At 38.9% G+C, this 15,799-nt stretch overlaps 1 long non-coding RNA gene across 1 annotated transcript; it reads right to left on the bottom strand.

The window, feature by feature from the left end:
* Positions 1-10,515: 10,515 nt before the first annotated feature.
* LOC119018640 lies at positions 10,516-15,511 on the bottom strand. Its single transcript, XR_005074808.1, has 4 exons — positions 15,415-15,511; positions 13,888-14,050; positions 13,276-13,414; positions 10,516-10,816 (listed from the first exon to the last, which is right to left on the bottom strand). It is a non-coding gene; the product is annotated as an uncharacterized LOC119018640 (long non-coding RNA).
* Between the last annotated feature and the right edge of the window lie 288 nt (positions 15,512-15,799).

The raw sequence follows: 15,799 nt of genomic DNA on the forward strand, positions 1-15,799 counted from the left end.
CCTGTGTCAGGGTTTATGTGGACACTCTACTGACGCTGGCAGACAGTCATCACTACAGTTCAGGGGTGTCCTTCAGTGGTAAGATTTTACAATGTTGCGTTTTGTTATGGGATACTTAATGTATGTATCATTCTGAGATATACTAGAATATGTCAGACCTACTCACTATACATACAGTAAAAGCTTCACGGTGTGCTGTACGAGAGTCAGGAAATCCCATGTCATGTCAAATGCGACATTACATAAACAACAACAGCTTTCTGAAGGATGTGTTTCAAATAATGATTTTTCTTTCCATGTAAGTTTGTAAGACCTTTACAAAACATATTTTGTTTATATCAAACCCTGTTAGCGTATGGAAAGTTGTGTATCTTTCCTCAAGCATCAGTGTTTATGTTTTCCCACTCTGAAGACATTCATCAAATCAGTTTATTATTTTTGTGTGAATTATTGAACACATCCCTTAACATTTCATCATATTCACCCCTTCTCACCATGCCTCGGATTTGATTATTAAAAAAAAAAAGAAAGAAAGAAAACAACATTAATGTGAAGATTTCTTAAAATAGTTGTCAGCGTTCTCCATTCCAAATGCATCCACCCAGTGCTTTCAAAGTGGAAAAACTTCAGCGATCAAATGTCCTGTCTTCCGACAGTGTGGATGTTGGAGAAAACCGAGGAGACAGAACCAGTGTGCGATTAAAAACCATGTTCAGCTGAGGCTTAAAAGAGCAGCCCTGTTGGCTAAACATCCCTCTCTCATGTTTTTCCAAAGACAGTTCCTGTGGGGCTAAATGTGGGAAGTAGGTCATCCCTTTTTGGAGCGGCCATTTTCTGTTGGTACAACATTAATAATTGATGTACATAGAATCCCATATGGATAGAGGGAAATATCAACTAGAAGTTGGGGTTTGTAAAGACTATGTAAACACATTAGGAACAGCAGCCATCAACTTTGTGACTCTGCAAGTACTGCATCTAGGTCTCATAACAGTATTTATATTTCACTGAACACATCACACTACAGAGGGATGGTAGTAAGAACAGATGACAAAAATAAATAAATAAATAAATATATATATATAGATAAATATTTGCATCCTCATTTAGTTTAGTACAGAGATGTTGAAATGTTTAAATGTTGCGTAAGTTATGGAACATAGGGCAGTGCAACAAAAGACTTTTTTTTTTTTTAAATATGAGCTTTATGAATTATAATAAAATAATAAAGTATGAGCTTATAAACATGTAAAGGCAGTCATACCCCTCTGTCAGAGCAAAACAGGACAATCATTTTTGAGTGCAGTGGCAGAGAGGAATACGGTTCACAGTTTCATATAACCATTGTGAAATCGGGAAGCTTGACACTATTCTGTGCCAAAAATTGTAAACAGATCTGAAAAAGTTTTCTTGCGGATTACTTTGTTTTTTTTTCTGGTTCTGAATAAGAAAATAAATGTTCGCGCTCACCTAATTACGTTCCAAAATAGATGGAGGCAGTTTGACTGCAATTTATCTTCTCAGATGTGGAACAGGGCAGATCCTGTAGAAGTGCACCTGCATGTGTTTTGATAAAGGTGACTAAATGGAGTGTGGAGAATGTGTTACTGTTTATTATTCACATGCACACATGACTATTTTGCAGAAGAGCTTTAAAGGCACTGCTTAGAACACTGTAATCCTTCCTTTTTTTAAAGCTTCATTATTATTGCTTTATATTTCATGTAAACAGAAGCTTAGGCCGGAGCAGGCAGAACGAGGGCAAAGTTATCAATAACATGCAGAAGGAACAGCACCTGTTTGCTAACCTCGCTGCTACTGGTCACTGTGTCAAGTGAATTCACAGTCAGACAGCTACAGTTTACCCAGATCCATGTTTCCTCTGATGCACACAGTTATTACAAAGAGTCTGTGCAACATAACTTTTTACAGTATTACAGTGATAGATCACAGTATCCATGAAGTTATATAACATGACAAGAGTTTTGCATAGATTTCCCACAGCAATCAGTCTCCCTCCACTGTCTAATGTCTAAAGTGAGGTAATTTAAGTCTTTCAGGATAAAAACAGAGATCTGAAAGTGTGCACTTTCTAGAGAAACTCAATGTAATTAAGGCTTCAAATACTGCAACGCTATGATATTTCAAAGGTCTGGATGCATTGTGCAGGTGCGTTGATTGTTCTCATTTACCACATTTGACATGGCTATCAATATATAGATGTGAGGTTAACTCTTATTCTATGTTTATCTTTGATGTGTACTATGTTCCTACAGTTATATATGCACTTTATTCCTGCTGTTTATGTACCAGTTCTGTCTTGTTCATTATATTGCTTTATGCATGATTTGCTCATGTTGCACTGCTATCTTAATTTATTTACTTCTTTCTATATTTGCTTATTTCTATTTCTGTAGCGGAACCTTTCAGCCAAAGAATTTCACATGAGTGTACTGACAACCAAAGTGCCATTAAATCTTGAATCTTGAGTCTGATTAAAACATGCAGTATAAAGGCCCTTCTATAAAATGAGCAAGCAGCATTTTAAGGTTCTCGTTTCAGTTTCACAGATTGAGCACAACATTACTACACAAACTTAAAGAGCAAGATAAGAACTCACACATGGGAACTGCTGGCTGTATAATCTTGGTGTTTGTGTTTTGTTTTTTTTGTTTTGTTTTGTTTTGTTTTTTTCCCAGAATAAGCAGCGGAGACAATGGATAAGTGTGGCAGCATTTTTAGGCAGCTGTATCCTACAAGGATGAGCTGAGCATCGTGTGCCAGATGTTGCATGAAGGAAGCTGGAGTGAAAGAGGAAATTTGGATAACATATAATTTGGACTGTGAGACAAAGAACAAGTGTTTATATCAACATTCCCCACTGTAATAAGATCATAATTGGGTAATAATATACGTACGATAATGGAGACCCACTTGTGCAAAGTCAATAGACTTGCAGCACATAGCGATGTGTAATGTTGTTTATAATGATACAGCAGTTGCGCAGCAGTTGCACCAAGGCGACTTCACAGAAACCTGGGACTTCCTTTGCAAGCTACAGCTACAGCAGGTTTACATACAGCACGTCGCCTTCTCCCCACCTGCTGAGCTGACACTCCGAGATGTCTCACTGAATATTCATTAAGTGTTGAGCCTGTCTCCAAAGCCCCCCACTGGCAGGAAGTCTAAGGGGACATTTCGGGATATATGTTCATAAAAAGAATCTTTGCTCATTTGACGTATTTATGACAGGGTTAAGCTGTGTAATCACACATGCAGCGTGTTGGTCCAACCCCACAGAAGAGATGCATTATCCCTCTGACACGCGCAAACATATGCATCCACAAATCTTAATTGCAGGGCAGATAATTGTATAAAATGCAGTTACTTAAGTGATGGAGGCCTCCCCTAGCTACCAATTAAACTATTTGCGGGGGAGAATAAAGATTATACTTCAAGATTTTGTCAAAAGAGACATAACTGCTGAGTTGTTCAAAGGTAAAAGTTTGGTGCTTTTAGTGCCAAACATCAAATGATTGAGTGCATCGCAGTGATATGGACACTGATTGATATTCAGCCCATTAGATGAAAATAATGCATGTTCAGTGATTAATTAGACCTCGAAGACAAAATGATCTTTTAGTTGAGCGTCGGTTCAACTGGACTGGACATTTTAGTAGCTCTAGGAATGTAGCAGTGAACTTTTGTGAACTTTCTTCTATGAGTTGTGACAGAATGCTTACATTGTAGCAGCAAGTGCTTGCCCTATTATATGTATCAATATTTAACTGTCCCATAAAATACAGTTCTCGATTAAAGCACTTTTATTTGGAAATTGGCATTGTGTGCAATTTGGACAGCATCTGAGTGGAACACCACTGTCATAAACCACTCACGTAATGTAGGTGCTAACTACAGACAAAACTCATTACTGCATCACAGTGTTATGTGTGGAAAACTAGTATCTTGAAGTAAACATGTATGTAATGTTTGATCCTGTGATAGGGAGTGACTGTGACAGATCCAATGATATTGAAGCTGTTATTTTGAGCTAAAATATTATATGATGTTGTGGTATTGTGTTATAATAATTATCAACAGCACTTTAAAGGACATAACAGTCCGATTTTAAATAGCGGCCTTAGCAGCCTTGCCACATGTGACTCCACTGCTGTCTCTTCCTCCTCCCACTAAGATAGTCATGTGCTTATGATGTTAAATGAACCAGATATGACCTGTTTTGTACAAATGTCAGTATGGTACGTAGCCTATGACATGTGTACATTTGGACGTATCTGTGCCTAAAATGCTAACTAGGGGTGTTGCCAATAACTGGTGTTGACAATTACCATGATGTTCAGTGAATTAAATATTGTCATGGGTTAAACATAGACAAATGACAATATTGTATAACCAATCCAGCGCTTCTTTAATTGTTTCAGTTTCTTGGTGAATGGCTGTTCAGAAGGTGTATTGCTATTTCTCGGGACAAAAAAATGCAATACATGGACAGCAGTTTTGCCCTCCACAGATTTATTCCCTCCTGAGAATTGAAAACTTGTGAAGCTAGCACGTTGAGACAGAAGGCAGCTGCTGGAGGTAGATAGCATGACCTCGGGTTCACAGCCATGGCATAAATCCTGACCTATCCTGAAGCAGCATGGATGGAGGGTCACGGTGTGCCTGGGTCATCATCACAGAAAGATGTCAAGGGCCAAGAGGGACACTTACCCTAACACCCAACCCCCCAACTCCCCTTCTACCCTCTAGGTGCTCTTCAGATCGATTTTACCTTTGAGGTGAAAGCAGTATGATTTGCTCAGTTCAAGCCCACTTCTGGTAGGCTGCTCTGAGGAAAAGGCAGGTTAAACTCCAGTGCATTTAAAAAACAAGACAAAGGCATCAGCATTGTGGACTTAATAAGAGCAATTATTTTGGGTGTACAGCTAACAGAATTGTCCAGCTACACCATATTTAACATATTAACTTAAAATCTGAATAAAGAATACCAGCATAGATGTATCAGAAATAAAGGAAAGTAAGTAGAAAGTGTTTTGAATCTGACCCAGATAAAAAAGCAGCTGACCATGAGCCCTGTGTGAGCTTGTTATCCATTCTAGCCAGGAGACCAATTCACTGCTCATCAAAGCATCAGTTTCACACTGTAACTCAGAGATACTGTATTTTGCTGTTTAATGGGATGGAGATGCACCCTTAGATTTTTATAATGAAAAGAAGAGCAGAATAAAAGGTTTCAAAACACTGGCATGAAGCCACAGAGTAGTTTAAGGATTGAAACAGTAAGTGGGAGGCAGGGGTGAAATATAAACACTTTGACTTATTCTTATTTTTTTAGATTGACGGATATTTTCTTTGGTCAGTGTTTGAGAGACCAATCTTAGTTACAGTGACTAGTATAAGGTTTAGTTACAGTAGTACACAGGGAAATCATATGTCCTCAAGAATAATTCAGCAACACAAAGCTTGAACGCCATATTCACTCACTCAGAAATGAACTGCTATCTTGCAAACAATGCTTTCTAAGTAGTTCAGAGAAAAGGTATGATTTCATGATTTTTCTGATTTGTGTTTCCTCGGGTCCATTGCCTTCTGTGGCAGTTGATTGTAAGCCATATCAAACAGTTGACTGAAGCTCTAAACCTGTTTAAGAGTACTCCGTGGCTGTGAATGTTTTTCCTCCTAGTACCACCCTGCCTATTTCACTCTGGCACAACCCTGGTCTGAGGTCAACAGATAACAAACATTTTCGGCTGAGGCAAGCCTGCAGCTAGTATTTCTAATGTTAGATTGCTCGGTGGCAACTTGTTCCCATCCATTCTGTTTCAGCTCTCATGTTTCTGTCATGGATGTATTATTTAGAACAGAATACCAGGCCCAAAGATTTCACCCACTGAGTCCACTGAGAATTGCTCAAACCTGGTGTACACAACAAAGAAAGTTTGTAGCTTCTGGGTTTACTTGAGGGGAATGCAGTCCGACAAATACGCTTAGTGATGTTCCTGCTTGACCCGTGGACTTTACATTGTGATGATGTAAAAGATTATAAAAATCACTTGAGGTTTGTTTTACAAATATAAAACCATGGATGAACAATAAATAAAAATTAAAGTTAATTGACCTTGCTTGCAGGTTAAGTTGTCCTGTTAACAGTTTTACAGATGTCCGCTTTTCTTTTCTTTTCTTTTCTTTTCTTTTCTTTTCTTTTTTTGTGCTAGTGCATACTGGACAATATAAGAAGCCAGGCTGAGCAGCACCGCAAGAATAGTTATAAATTGCATACTCAAGATTAGTAGCATACATCTTTAGCAATCTCACAATATAATTTGGGTTACGATTCCTGGCTGTCCAGTTTGATTCAGAACTGATCGATTCAAAGTTGTTTTCTTCACCACAGAGTTAATCTAAAGTGGCCAGTGCTGGGTTGTGTTTCGGTCTTGTTTGATATTCCTGATCCAGTTTCAACTCCAAAAAAAAATGTTTGTCTCTGGGTGACGGTATAAAAAGTATTCACGACATATGCCTACTTTGTCGTTACATAAAAGAGCTTACTTGCTTGCAACATTGCTGCACATGATAGGATAAATCTAGCCTGTGCAAGCTCAAGAAAATGTCACCGCTGTCGTAAAGTTAGTTGTTACAGCAGGTCAAATGGTATAGACACATAGAGTGAGTTTGTCTAAGCTGAATTAAGCATTTGATGCTCCCATTTCAATCTGTGGTGATATGGATTTTGCTGGTAATGCACTGCAGCCATGAGTGGGTGATAGAAAGCAATCAGACACACAGTGGGTGACACGATTCCTGTACATCATACTGCACACTCTGTATGCAATAAAGTCAGAAATGATTAAATGGAAAGGATTGGTTGTACTATTCTGCCTTACAGATGTTCTTCACCGCAGGCGGAGTATTGACAATTAGTCTAACTGCAGTTTGGACTCTGATGAATTGGTAGTAGGCAGGCAATCTTTCATTCCTCCCACTCAGCGACCCAGCATTCCGGGTTCCTGGACTAAGACAAAAGAAGTTTCATAGCTAACGCCTTCTGTTTTATGCTAACTTTACATATTCTTTGTAATCTTTGCCTTTATTAGATAAAAAGCACTGGAGAGCCAACAGCAAATGAGGGGTGATGGTGTCCATCAAAGGTCCCCGATTGGTCTTAAACCTGGGACATAAAATATGAAAAAAATAAACTCTAAAATAAAGTAATAAAATAGTTTCTCTCTTGAACCTGTTCCAAATAAATTGCAAGGTTTTTCTTTTTCAAAAATCCACAAGGGTTATCAGGTTGTGTTTCCCCCCTTCTTTCTTTTACTTTTGAAAACAGCAACACTGCAGCGCATCCAGGCCTTTTGATATGTATTGAAAAGTTCAGGAAACCATCAGATCTTGAGAGCAGTGTTTACAGTTTTGCAACACTGTGTAACAGTGAGCATAACAACAACAAAGAACATGTCTTGGATCTGACACTGAGAAGAGTGCCCTCAAATAGCCAGCACAGACCTCTCTTGTTGGAATTGTTGACCATATATTCTCTCAGGGAAAATATGATTTCAGAAGTGGTGATGACTTTCAAAAACATATATCCAGTAGGTTCACAGAGCCAAGTACACATGTGTCAGTGCACAGAATGGATCAGTTTTTCCGGATCAGCCTGTTTTTTTTTTTTTTGTAACACGTGCTGCGTGGTAAACATCTGTGAAGACTTGCAGTATGCAGCATCAATCTTACAGATGCCTGAAACTGTAAATACATTTTGGGAGGTGACGGAGTGATTAGATGAGAACCAGTGGTGTGTGAGGCTTTTGGAAAGTAAATAGGAATCAAAACAAATTAGATCCAAACGTTGCATTCTGTTTGCATATGAACTAGCAGAAAACTATAAACGGTGGCAGAAATAATGTAAACGTAAACATGGTGTTAAAAAATGATCCTTATGATTGTTGAATAATCAAATACCCAATTAAATACCGTAGAATACATATACACGTATAGATATACATTTTAGCTACTCTAATGTTCAATTTTTTAAGCGATCGCTCTAAAGAAATGGGGAAAGAGCAGTCTTTAATAATTCAGTGTAAGAGCTGCTCCAGGCGTATTGCAGCCCAGTAACCCTGAATACATCTCTGGGCTATACGCCCATTTATCAATTACTGTGGTGCTTTTCAGGAGTCTAACATTAACCTCTAAGAATAATTGCCCTCATTCATGAGAATCCTTGTTAGTCATTTAGAACATTAAAACTGCCCATCCACTTTAACTCTTTGGAATTGCGGAGAAGCTATTTTAGCCACATTAATAAAACGAAAATGGCCTTAGTGTGAGATAAAAGACTATTTACTTTTGATTATAGAGAGCTGGGCAAGCTGGAATTAATATATATGTTTAGACTGTGCAATGTTGATAATGCTTACACCACTCAGAGCCCACATGAGAGAACAGAGACACGGGGGGCCCAAAAGGGCTTTAGTGGAAACTTGAAAAATGACTGGCTCTGCGAAATCTTTGATGCGCTTACTGTCATGAGAGGAGGTTAATCCCCCATCTTCTTGCTGAATTAAAAAATTTGATTCAAACAGAAATACAGAGAGAGCAACATTGTTCAAAGGTGAAAGTTGTTGTCAGATACACACACAGACACACACACACATATCATAAGACCTATGGATAATCTGTTTAGTTTTTGGCTACCAAGACTCTACAACAACTCGTTGAGTGCCCATACAGTAATATAAAACACGTGTTATGCATCAGTCTGTGGAAGAACACATAATTAAATACATCATAAAATCCCTGATTTAATCTACCCACACAACCTGGAAATCCAATGAAGGAAAACATCACATCATTTGAACATGAGGAGTCTCTTTGTAAATGGAATAATATCCTTTCAGGATGTACTGGTCGAGGGAAACGTCCCTTCCTTCAAAGTGTATTTGAATGAATGATGAATGAGGATGTTTGGGGAACGGCCAAAGAACGACGGAGGAAAAGCCAAAATGTCTTTCTGCATTGACAGCAACATTTTCCCTGAGAGGGTTTCTAGTGTGTTAACACTGACATCTCATTGGAGCTTGAAATTCAATTTGAGTTAAAATCCAGCACAGGAAGTCAGTGGTTGGACAAAGCGGTCGTTTATCAATCAGCTTTGTCAGTGACATCCTTTGAGTGTGCGTGAGCAGCACAGTAAACTAAGGGTTGCACCAATGTTTCCCTCAAAATGAGGTTTTAAAAAAACAACACAAGTGTTTCCCCGTGTGGACATGACGTCCATGTATACTTTGCTGCTCTCCTTTTCCACAGCATACTGTTGTGTAGGCTTTGTTAACCTTTGTGCGTCTTCCGCCCTCCTGGTGAAGGTGTCCTGTGACAGGTAAAAATAAGCAGCACAAATAAGCAGCTGGTGCCTCTGCATGTATTGGAAGGGACATATTGCGGTCTTAACCCTCCCATAGCTAACAGTGGAAGACTGTAGCAAATGCGGGAATGGGTTGCTCCAGTTTCAGAGAGTAAAACTGTGACTGCAAGTACTGTATGATGAATCAAAGACACATCATGAAAAATAATGTCAGTTTGGTTGAAACTATTTTGCCATCTAATTTTTGCTTTTAAATCATGCACTTCTGGAATCTGCAACTGTATACTTGACACAATATCCATAATCTCCCATGTATGGTTTTCAGCATTTCATATGTGAAATAAACGATTTTACATGTGAAACACAATTTCTATATCTTCTTTAAGGGCGACAAATATGTACTGTTTGTGAATAGTTCTACTTTGGACATATACAAACATTTTCCCAAAATATGTATCATTTTATCTAAAAATGTCATCTTCCATATTCTTAGTTTAATAATCAGCTTAACCTTAGAACCATGCCACATTGCATTTAGTTACATATTACTTGTGTGTTTGACAAATAAACCTTTGAATCACGGAAAGATGTGGGTTTTACCCGTTTATATCTTCAGTGACTGGGTGTCAAGGTTTGTCTCAAAAAACTTCACGTATGGCTCATTGACTTTCACAACCACCACCACTGAGTCCCATGTGGGCAGATTTGACCCCCAAGCATGTCAAATTCAATCTCTTTTGAATGCCCTCAGCCCCGCCTCCTTTTTGAACAATGTTGTAAGATCAGTGTTATAGGTGGTTCTCTGTCCTTAAAAAAAACAGCTACTACCACTTCTGATGCTGCAGTGATGTGGCACCGTTACACACAATTTACCAACTGACATTAGTTTGATTAATGTCTGCCTCAGTGATTAGGTTTTGCACTGTATCACTAATATGTTGGATTTTAGATCTAGACCTCAACTAATTTGAGGTTTTTAAGTTGATATATTTATCGTCAATTTATCAATGTCGCATCAAAAAGGGAAATAAAGTACAGGATTTCAGCCAGTAAAGAGGACAGCTGAGCAGTCTGTGCGACAGACTCAGGGGCACCATGTTTACTTAATTACCTATGTTATATGTATCACACCAATGAAGGAAAGCAAGGGATGAATTTTAATGTCTGTGTCCCCATTTGCACTGGCCATGAATATGCTTGTGATGGAAGTCTCTGGAAGCTGAGTGCAGAGATTGCCAGCCCAAATCTGGGCTGGATCAGGTAATTCATGTCGACGACTACATCAGTGCTTCAGTGCAGGTGGCTCCTTCAAGGACTCATCACAGGGGTAAGATGCGGCCCCACAGGGGTAAAATCCAGGTATGTTGGTTTGAAGGAAAGGGTAAGTCAACGAATGGTTGAGCTTCTCATTGGGAGGTACCCAAATTCCATCTGTGAGAGAAAGGTCAAGTCAAGTGTTAAAGAGCTTCGACAGTCATTTAAAAGGCTGATCAACATGACAAGCAAACCGTGATGACCTCAAGTCTTGGCTCTCCTCAGTGGAGAAATCAGGGCTTCCTATAAATAATAACAATAAAACAATACAAATAAAAATGTGATGCGTCCAGGTTGCACCACATTGTGTAGCAGCCAAACAAACAATGCATCGTGTACAAGACCGGGCCAGGAATTACAGTAATGAACACAAATGTGCCATGCTATTCTCCAAGGGCAAAGTGGAGCAATGACTGCACTTTGGGAGATTAATGTCGAGTTTGCAGCCGACCTTCAGTGTTGAGCAAGGACACTGCCCTGTGTGATGGGTTTATTTTTAGTTATATTGCTCATCTTCCTGTGTTATATTGCACAAAAATCTATTTGTTTTTAGCCTATTATACACATTACTTTCATGTTGTAAGGACTGCAGCTACACTAATAGTGCCTAATAAAGCAGAACAATACATTGATCAGCATAATATTAATAATTAACCAAGCATGCCTTAATTAGACAAATTAGACACGCTTAAATGCTTTCAAAGACAGGGGTGATTCCACGTGTAAAGAAATGAATCACTGACTTCAGTAAAGGACATGATTTACAAGAAATACACAGACTTCTCTCACAAAACAGATACATGCAGGCGTAGATTAGTTTGAGAATTCATTAGCTCACCAAAATTAAAAACAAAAGAATTGTTAATATCCATTGTGAGGAGTCAACAGTCAACTGTATTCTTCAATAACATTGAATTCATTAGCCTTTGTATTTTGTGTAAGATGTAGATGTGTAACGACTGAAAGTCTGATGATGTTCTATGTTTTTCTTACTGTCTGCAAAGCGATTATGCTGACCAGTACCGACTACTGCCAGTGTAGCCAAAGCTTGATGTAGTTTATTCATGTGTCGTATACCTCCATTGTCATCATAATTAGCCTCATCATTGCATTCGTTGACACTCCTCCTTCACTTCCATGTCAGTGTTCTCATTCAAAGGTGCACTAGTCAACTTTTCTGTATTTTAGAACTGTAAAACTGTTTTTTTTTTTTTTAATCACTTTTTGTTGCGGTTGATTAAGAGGCTGTTAGATATGTAAAAAAAAAAATAAAAAATGTGACATTCCTCTTCTTACTCTGTTGCCTCAGCCTGTGGCCAGTTCATCGCTTCGGCTAGTCTATTCCCCGAAAAACGACATTAGCGTTGCATTCAAGTCACGGAGAGAGCTTCGCTATGTTTTGAAGCCTCTAAACGATGCAGATGTGGCTTTCTTCCTGTTGATTTTGTGATTGTTGTCATATTGCTACCACAGGTTAGCCAGGTTAGCTCTCTTGCTAACATGGATGAACTGCATAGCAATGTACTGTCTTGAGTGGACAGCGTCAGCGTCACTTATCTGGACTCCTGGGGCTGATACAGCTGGCATGTTTGAAAATTACTTTGTCATCTAATGTAAGGAAGCAATCAACTCCAGATCAATGCAGCATAACTATGTTGCCACTGAAATGTCTTCTACTACAGCAACTGATGGCTTAGCTAGCTACTGCTGTTGGTGGTGAATGAGCATGAACGTCACACAGCATTATTTTATCTGTGGGTATAAGGGTGCTTCAGTGTGTCTTTCCCCCAGTGTATGAAGCAAAGAATCCTCTTCGCTTCACTGGACAATAATCACCACAACCACTGGCCAGTGCATGTCAACCAGACAGATGAAGTTTAGTAAGTTGTACGTGTGACTTCAGGGCGACATATCATGCCCTGTAATGGCTCTTTAACGTGTCCTTCTCTGTGGATGATGCCGCTGCAATTTGATTTAATCTGCCTGATTATTTCTTTCTGCCAGTATGAGACTCACATGCTTATACTTTATAGATTTCTGTCTATGTATAGTCATGTAATGAATTTACCTACCGGTTTCAAATTCTTGCCGACTCTCTCTATCTCTCTCTCTCTCTCTCTTTCGCTCTCCCACTCTCTCTCTCTCTCTCCACAAAAGGAAATGACTTCAGCTACATGATGATGGGAGCAAGAGAATTCCTCAGACTATAGCTAAGAGAGTCCTTTATTAGCAATAACTTTTGAAAAACTTGTGAAAAAAAACAAAAACATTTGTCTTTGCACATATGGCATTTTAGTTGTATATATCATTATATAATTATATATGATATATTATTATATTATGTATAAATACAGGAGCTTGTATAAACAAATAAAAGACAGTTTTTCATCTATGTAATGGAGCACTGAATACATATTTTAAGAAGATTTTCACACAACATACAGTATGTTTTTCTTTTCTTTCACTGCAAACTTTTTTCCCTTGAGGTAATAAGGTCACAGAAGAACACAGCTTTTGATTTCACGTAAAGGGTGTGACTCTGTATAGCCAAAGAGGTTAGGGAATTTGTCTCTTACCCACCAAACACAGCAGCTCGGTATTGGCACCCCGTTTCCGGCTCCCATACGTGCGTGTTGCCGGACGGTGAACTGGTGGTATGCACTGTAACAATACTCTCTTTTGTCAGGATGCTGCGTGGTCTTCAGAACTGGAATCCTGAAATAGAAAGAGCGACAGTGTATACAATGTTTTATTGTGATACTTTCCCTATTTGATGTCTGCTGATTGACGGTAATAGACATAATAAACATGGGAAGTATATTCATAGGTTACAACAAAGTAAACTGCTATTACTAAAGAAATAATTAATACATAGCCTATGTTACAGCATGTTTTTCAGAAACTGCAACTGAGTTGTTAAGGTTCAACATTAGAGTAAAGTAGAAACTGTCTCGTTTGACTGTATTAATCCAGACCACAGCAGAAAGTGGCTCATGTGACGGCATTGAGAGAGCTTGGCACAGCCAGCAGGGCGATGTGAGATGAAGTCATATATGATAAATGTATAAGAATACTTTCAAAGCTTAGCATGTGTAGCATTGTACAGTGTAAATATAGGAGTGACATTATCGGCTACTTAATCCGTCTTTTAGGTGTACAATATAAAGAAGACTATTTGGAGGTGTGACCTTCTCAAATGGTGGAGGACAGTCCAAGATTTATGTCACAGTTGAGAGCTTCTGTTGCGAGCCCTGACAGACGGATAATCCTGTGGTTTAAACTTGGCAAATATTGATCCCGTGGCCCTTAGTGGCAAGCCTCAAGACCCGAAATTGAGGGAAATGGATTACTCTGCAGTCAAAAAAACCAGAAAAAAACAGAAGACGGATGAGGAAGAAGAAAAATATACTATCTTGACCATCAAGCTAGATAACACACAGTGAGGAAACATAACATTAATTCTCCACCATCCCATTTGGAGCCATTGCATGCTCTCCTCTCAGCAAAGGATTGTCTTGTCTGTCTTAACATTCAGGGTTTAAATGCCGGTTCTCCCCATCCATCAAAGCAAGCATTCCCCTGCTTCTATTGGCATTAACCTCGATAACATTGCCACACATAACAAGGCTTTATAGAGAGTGATGCAATGGAGGAGGGCCGCTGCCGGGACATTATTTTTTGTAGTTAGAGCATCTCTTCTCCCTGCCCACACTGAAAACAATCAAAACTTGGGAGACTTCATCCTGCAGAAATCACATTTGGTGGATAATTTCTGAGGCATTACACAGAACAGCTATTGCAGAGCGGCCCTACCATGTCTCACTCTGTGGGACAAAAGGCGGAGGAGTAGAACAACCTATCTGAAGAAGTAGCAAGGTTATACAATGTGAAGCTTTTATTTACTTACAATGACACATGAGAGAATTATTACTAACACCTCTTTTGAAAAAGAATCACTTTCACTAGCCTGTGATGTCATGGCTGTAACAGTTGTCCTTGGCAAAAATGCAGTATGGTTTGTGCACCTTCAGAATGATAACATCTGAAACTGAATCTCATGTCAAGTTGTACAAAAAGTGAATCTATTTGGGTTCCAAAAATGCAACAACTGTGACTTCTGTTCTCTGATATTCAGAAAGCTTTGTAATACCTATTAGATGCGCTATCATACATTATTCAACAATTGTAATGCGCTAACGTGTGCTATTTTATTACAAACACACATAGATTTAATGTTACAAACACACATACGCCCTCACAGCAGTGGTTTACAGCACTATTAAGTCTTGCTGCGATGCAGAAGAATTTACTTTTCAAACCGATTCATAAACAATTCAGAAGGGCTTCGGTGTTCACGGGGGGTTACATTTTGAATTATACCATTCTTTTCTTTTTTACACCACAATTGAGTTAACACATTATGGGACATTCATGCATATGATTGCAATTCAGCTCACATGGCATATGAATAATTAAGCATTTTTAAAGGTGTTCCTTTGTCACATATTGTCATGTATGATGAAACACTGTGTTCACTGTGATGAGTAGTGTGTCAATGATTGATTCTATATCTGTAAGCTTAAATAATTGAACAATTACAATAGATATATAAAATTCAATAGCATCATGCCTCTGTGATGATATAAAAAAAACAAAAAAACAACAGCAGCCAGACATGCATCATATTCCTTCAAAGGTCAGGATCACTAGCATACCACACTTTGAGCAGTTTGGGTTCAGTTCCTTGTTGAAGGGCACTTCAGTGTGTTGATGGAAACCATATTGCAATATCCTCCAGGGAAGAGCTCAGAAGCCACAATACTTGGATGGGCGGATGTGCTTTGAGCACCAGCTGGAGGCAGAGAAGGATTGGTTTTCCCCTGACGTTGCCAGTTGGCACACCTGTCCACAAATCGGGTTAATTGGCTTCAAACGAGTTATTGCTTTCCTCTTCCACTGATAAAGCTGAAGAGACTCACAGAGCAAAAGAGAAAGATCTTCAACATAGAGGAATGCCAATTAGATAAAACAGGTCTGTTTTCCTTACTGTATATGAACTGTTAGGGCAACTGTATCGTCTTTGGTCCCTGTGGATTCCAA

This window comes from Acanthopagrus latus, chromosome 4 (genome assembly GCF_904848185.1).
Source record: "Acanthopagrus latus isolate v.2019 chromosome 4, fAcaLat1.1, whole genome shotgun sequence".
NCBI lineage: Eukaryota > Metazoa > Chordata > Actinopteri > Spariformes > Sparidae > Acanthopagrus > Acanthopagrus latus.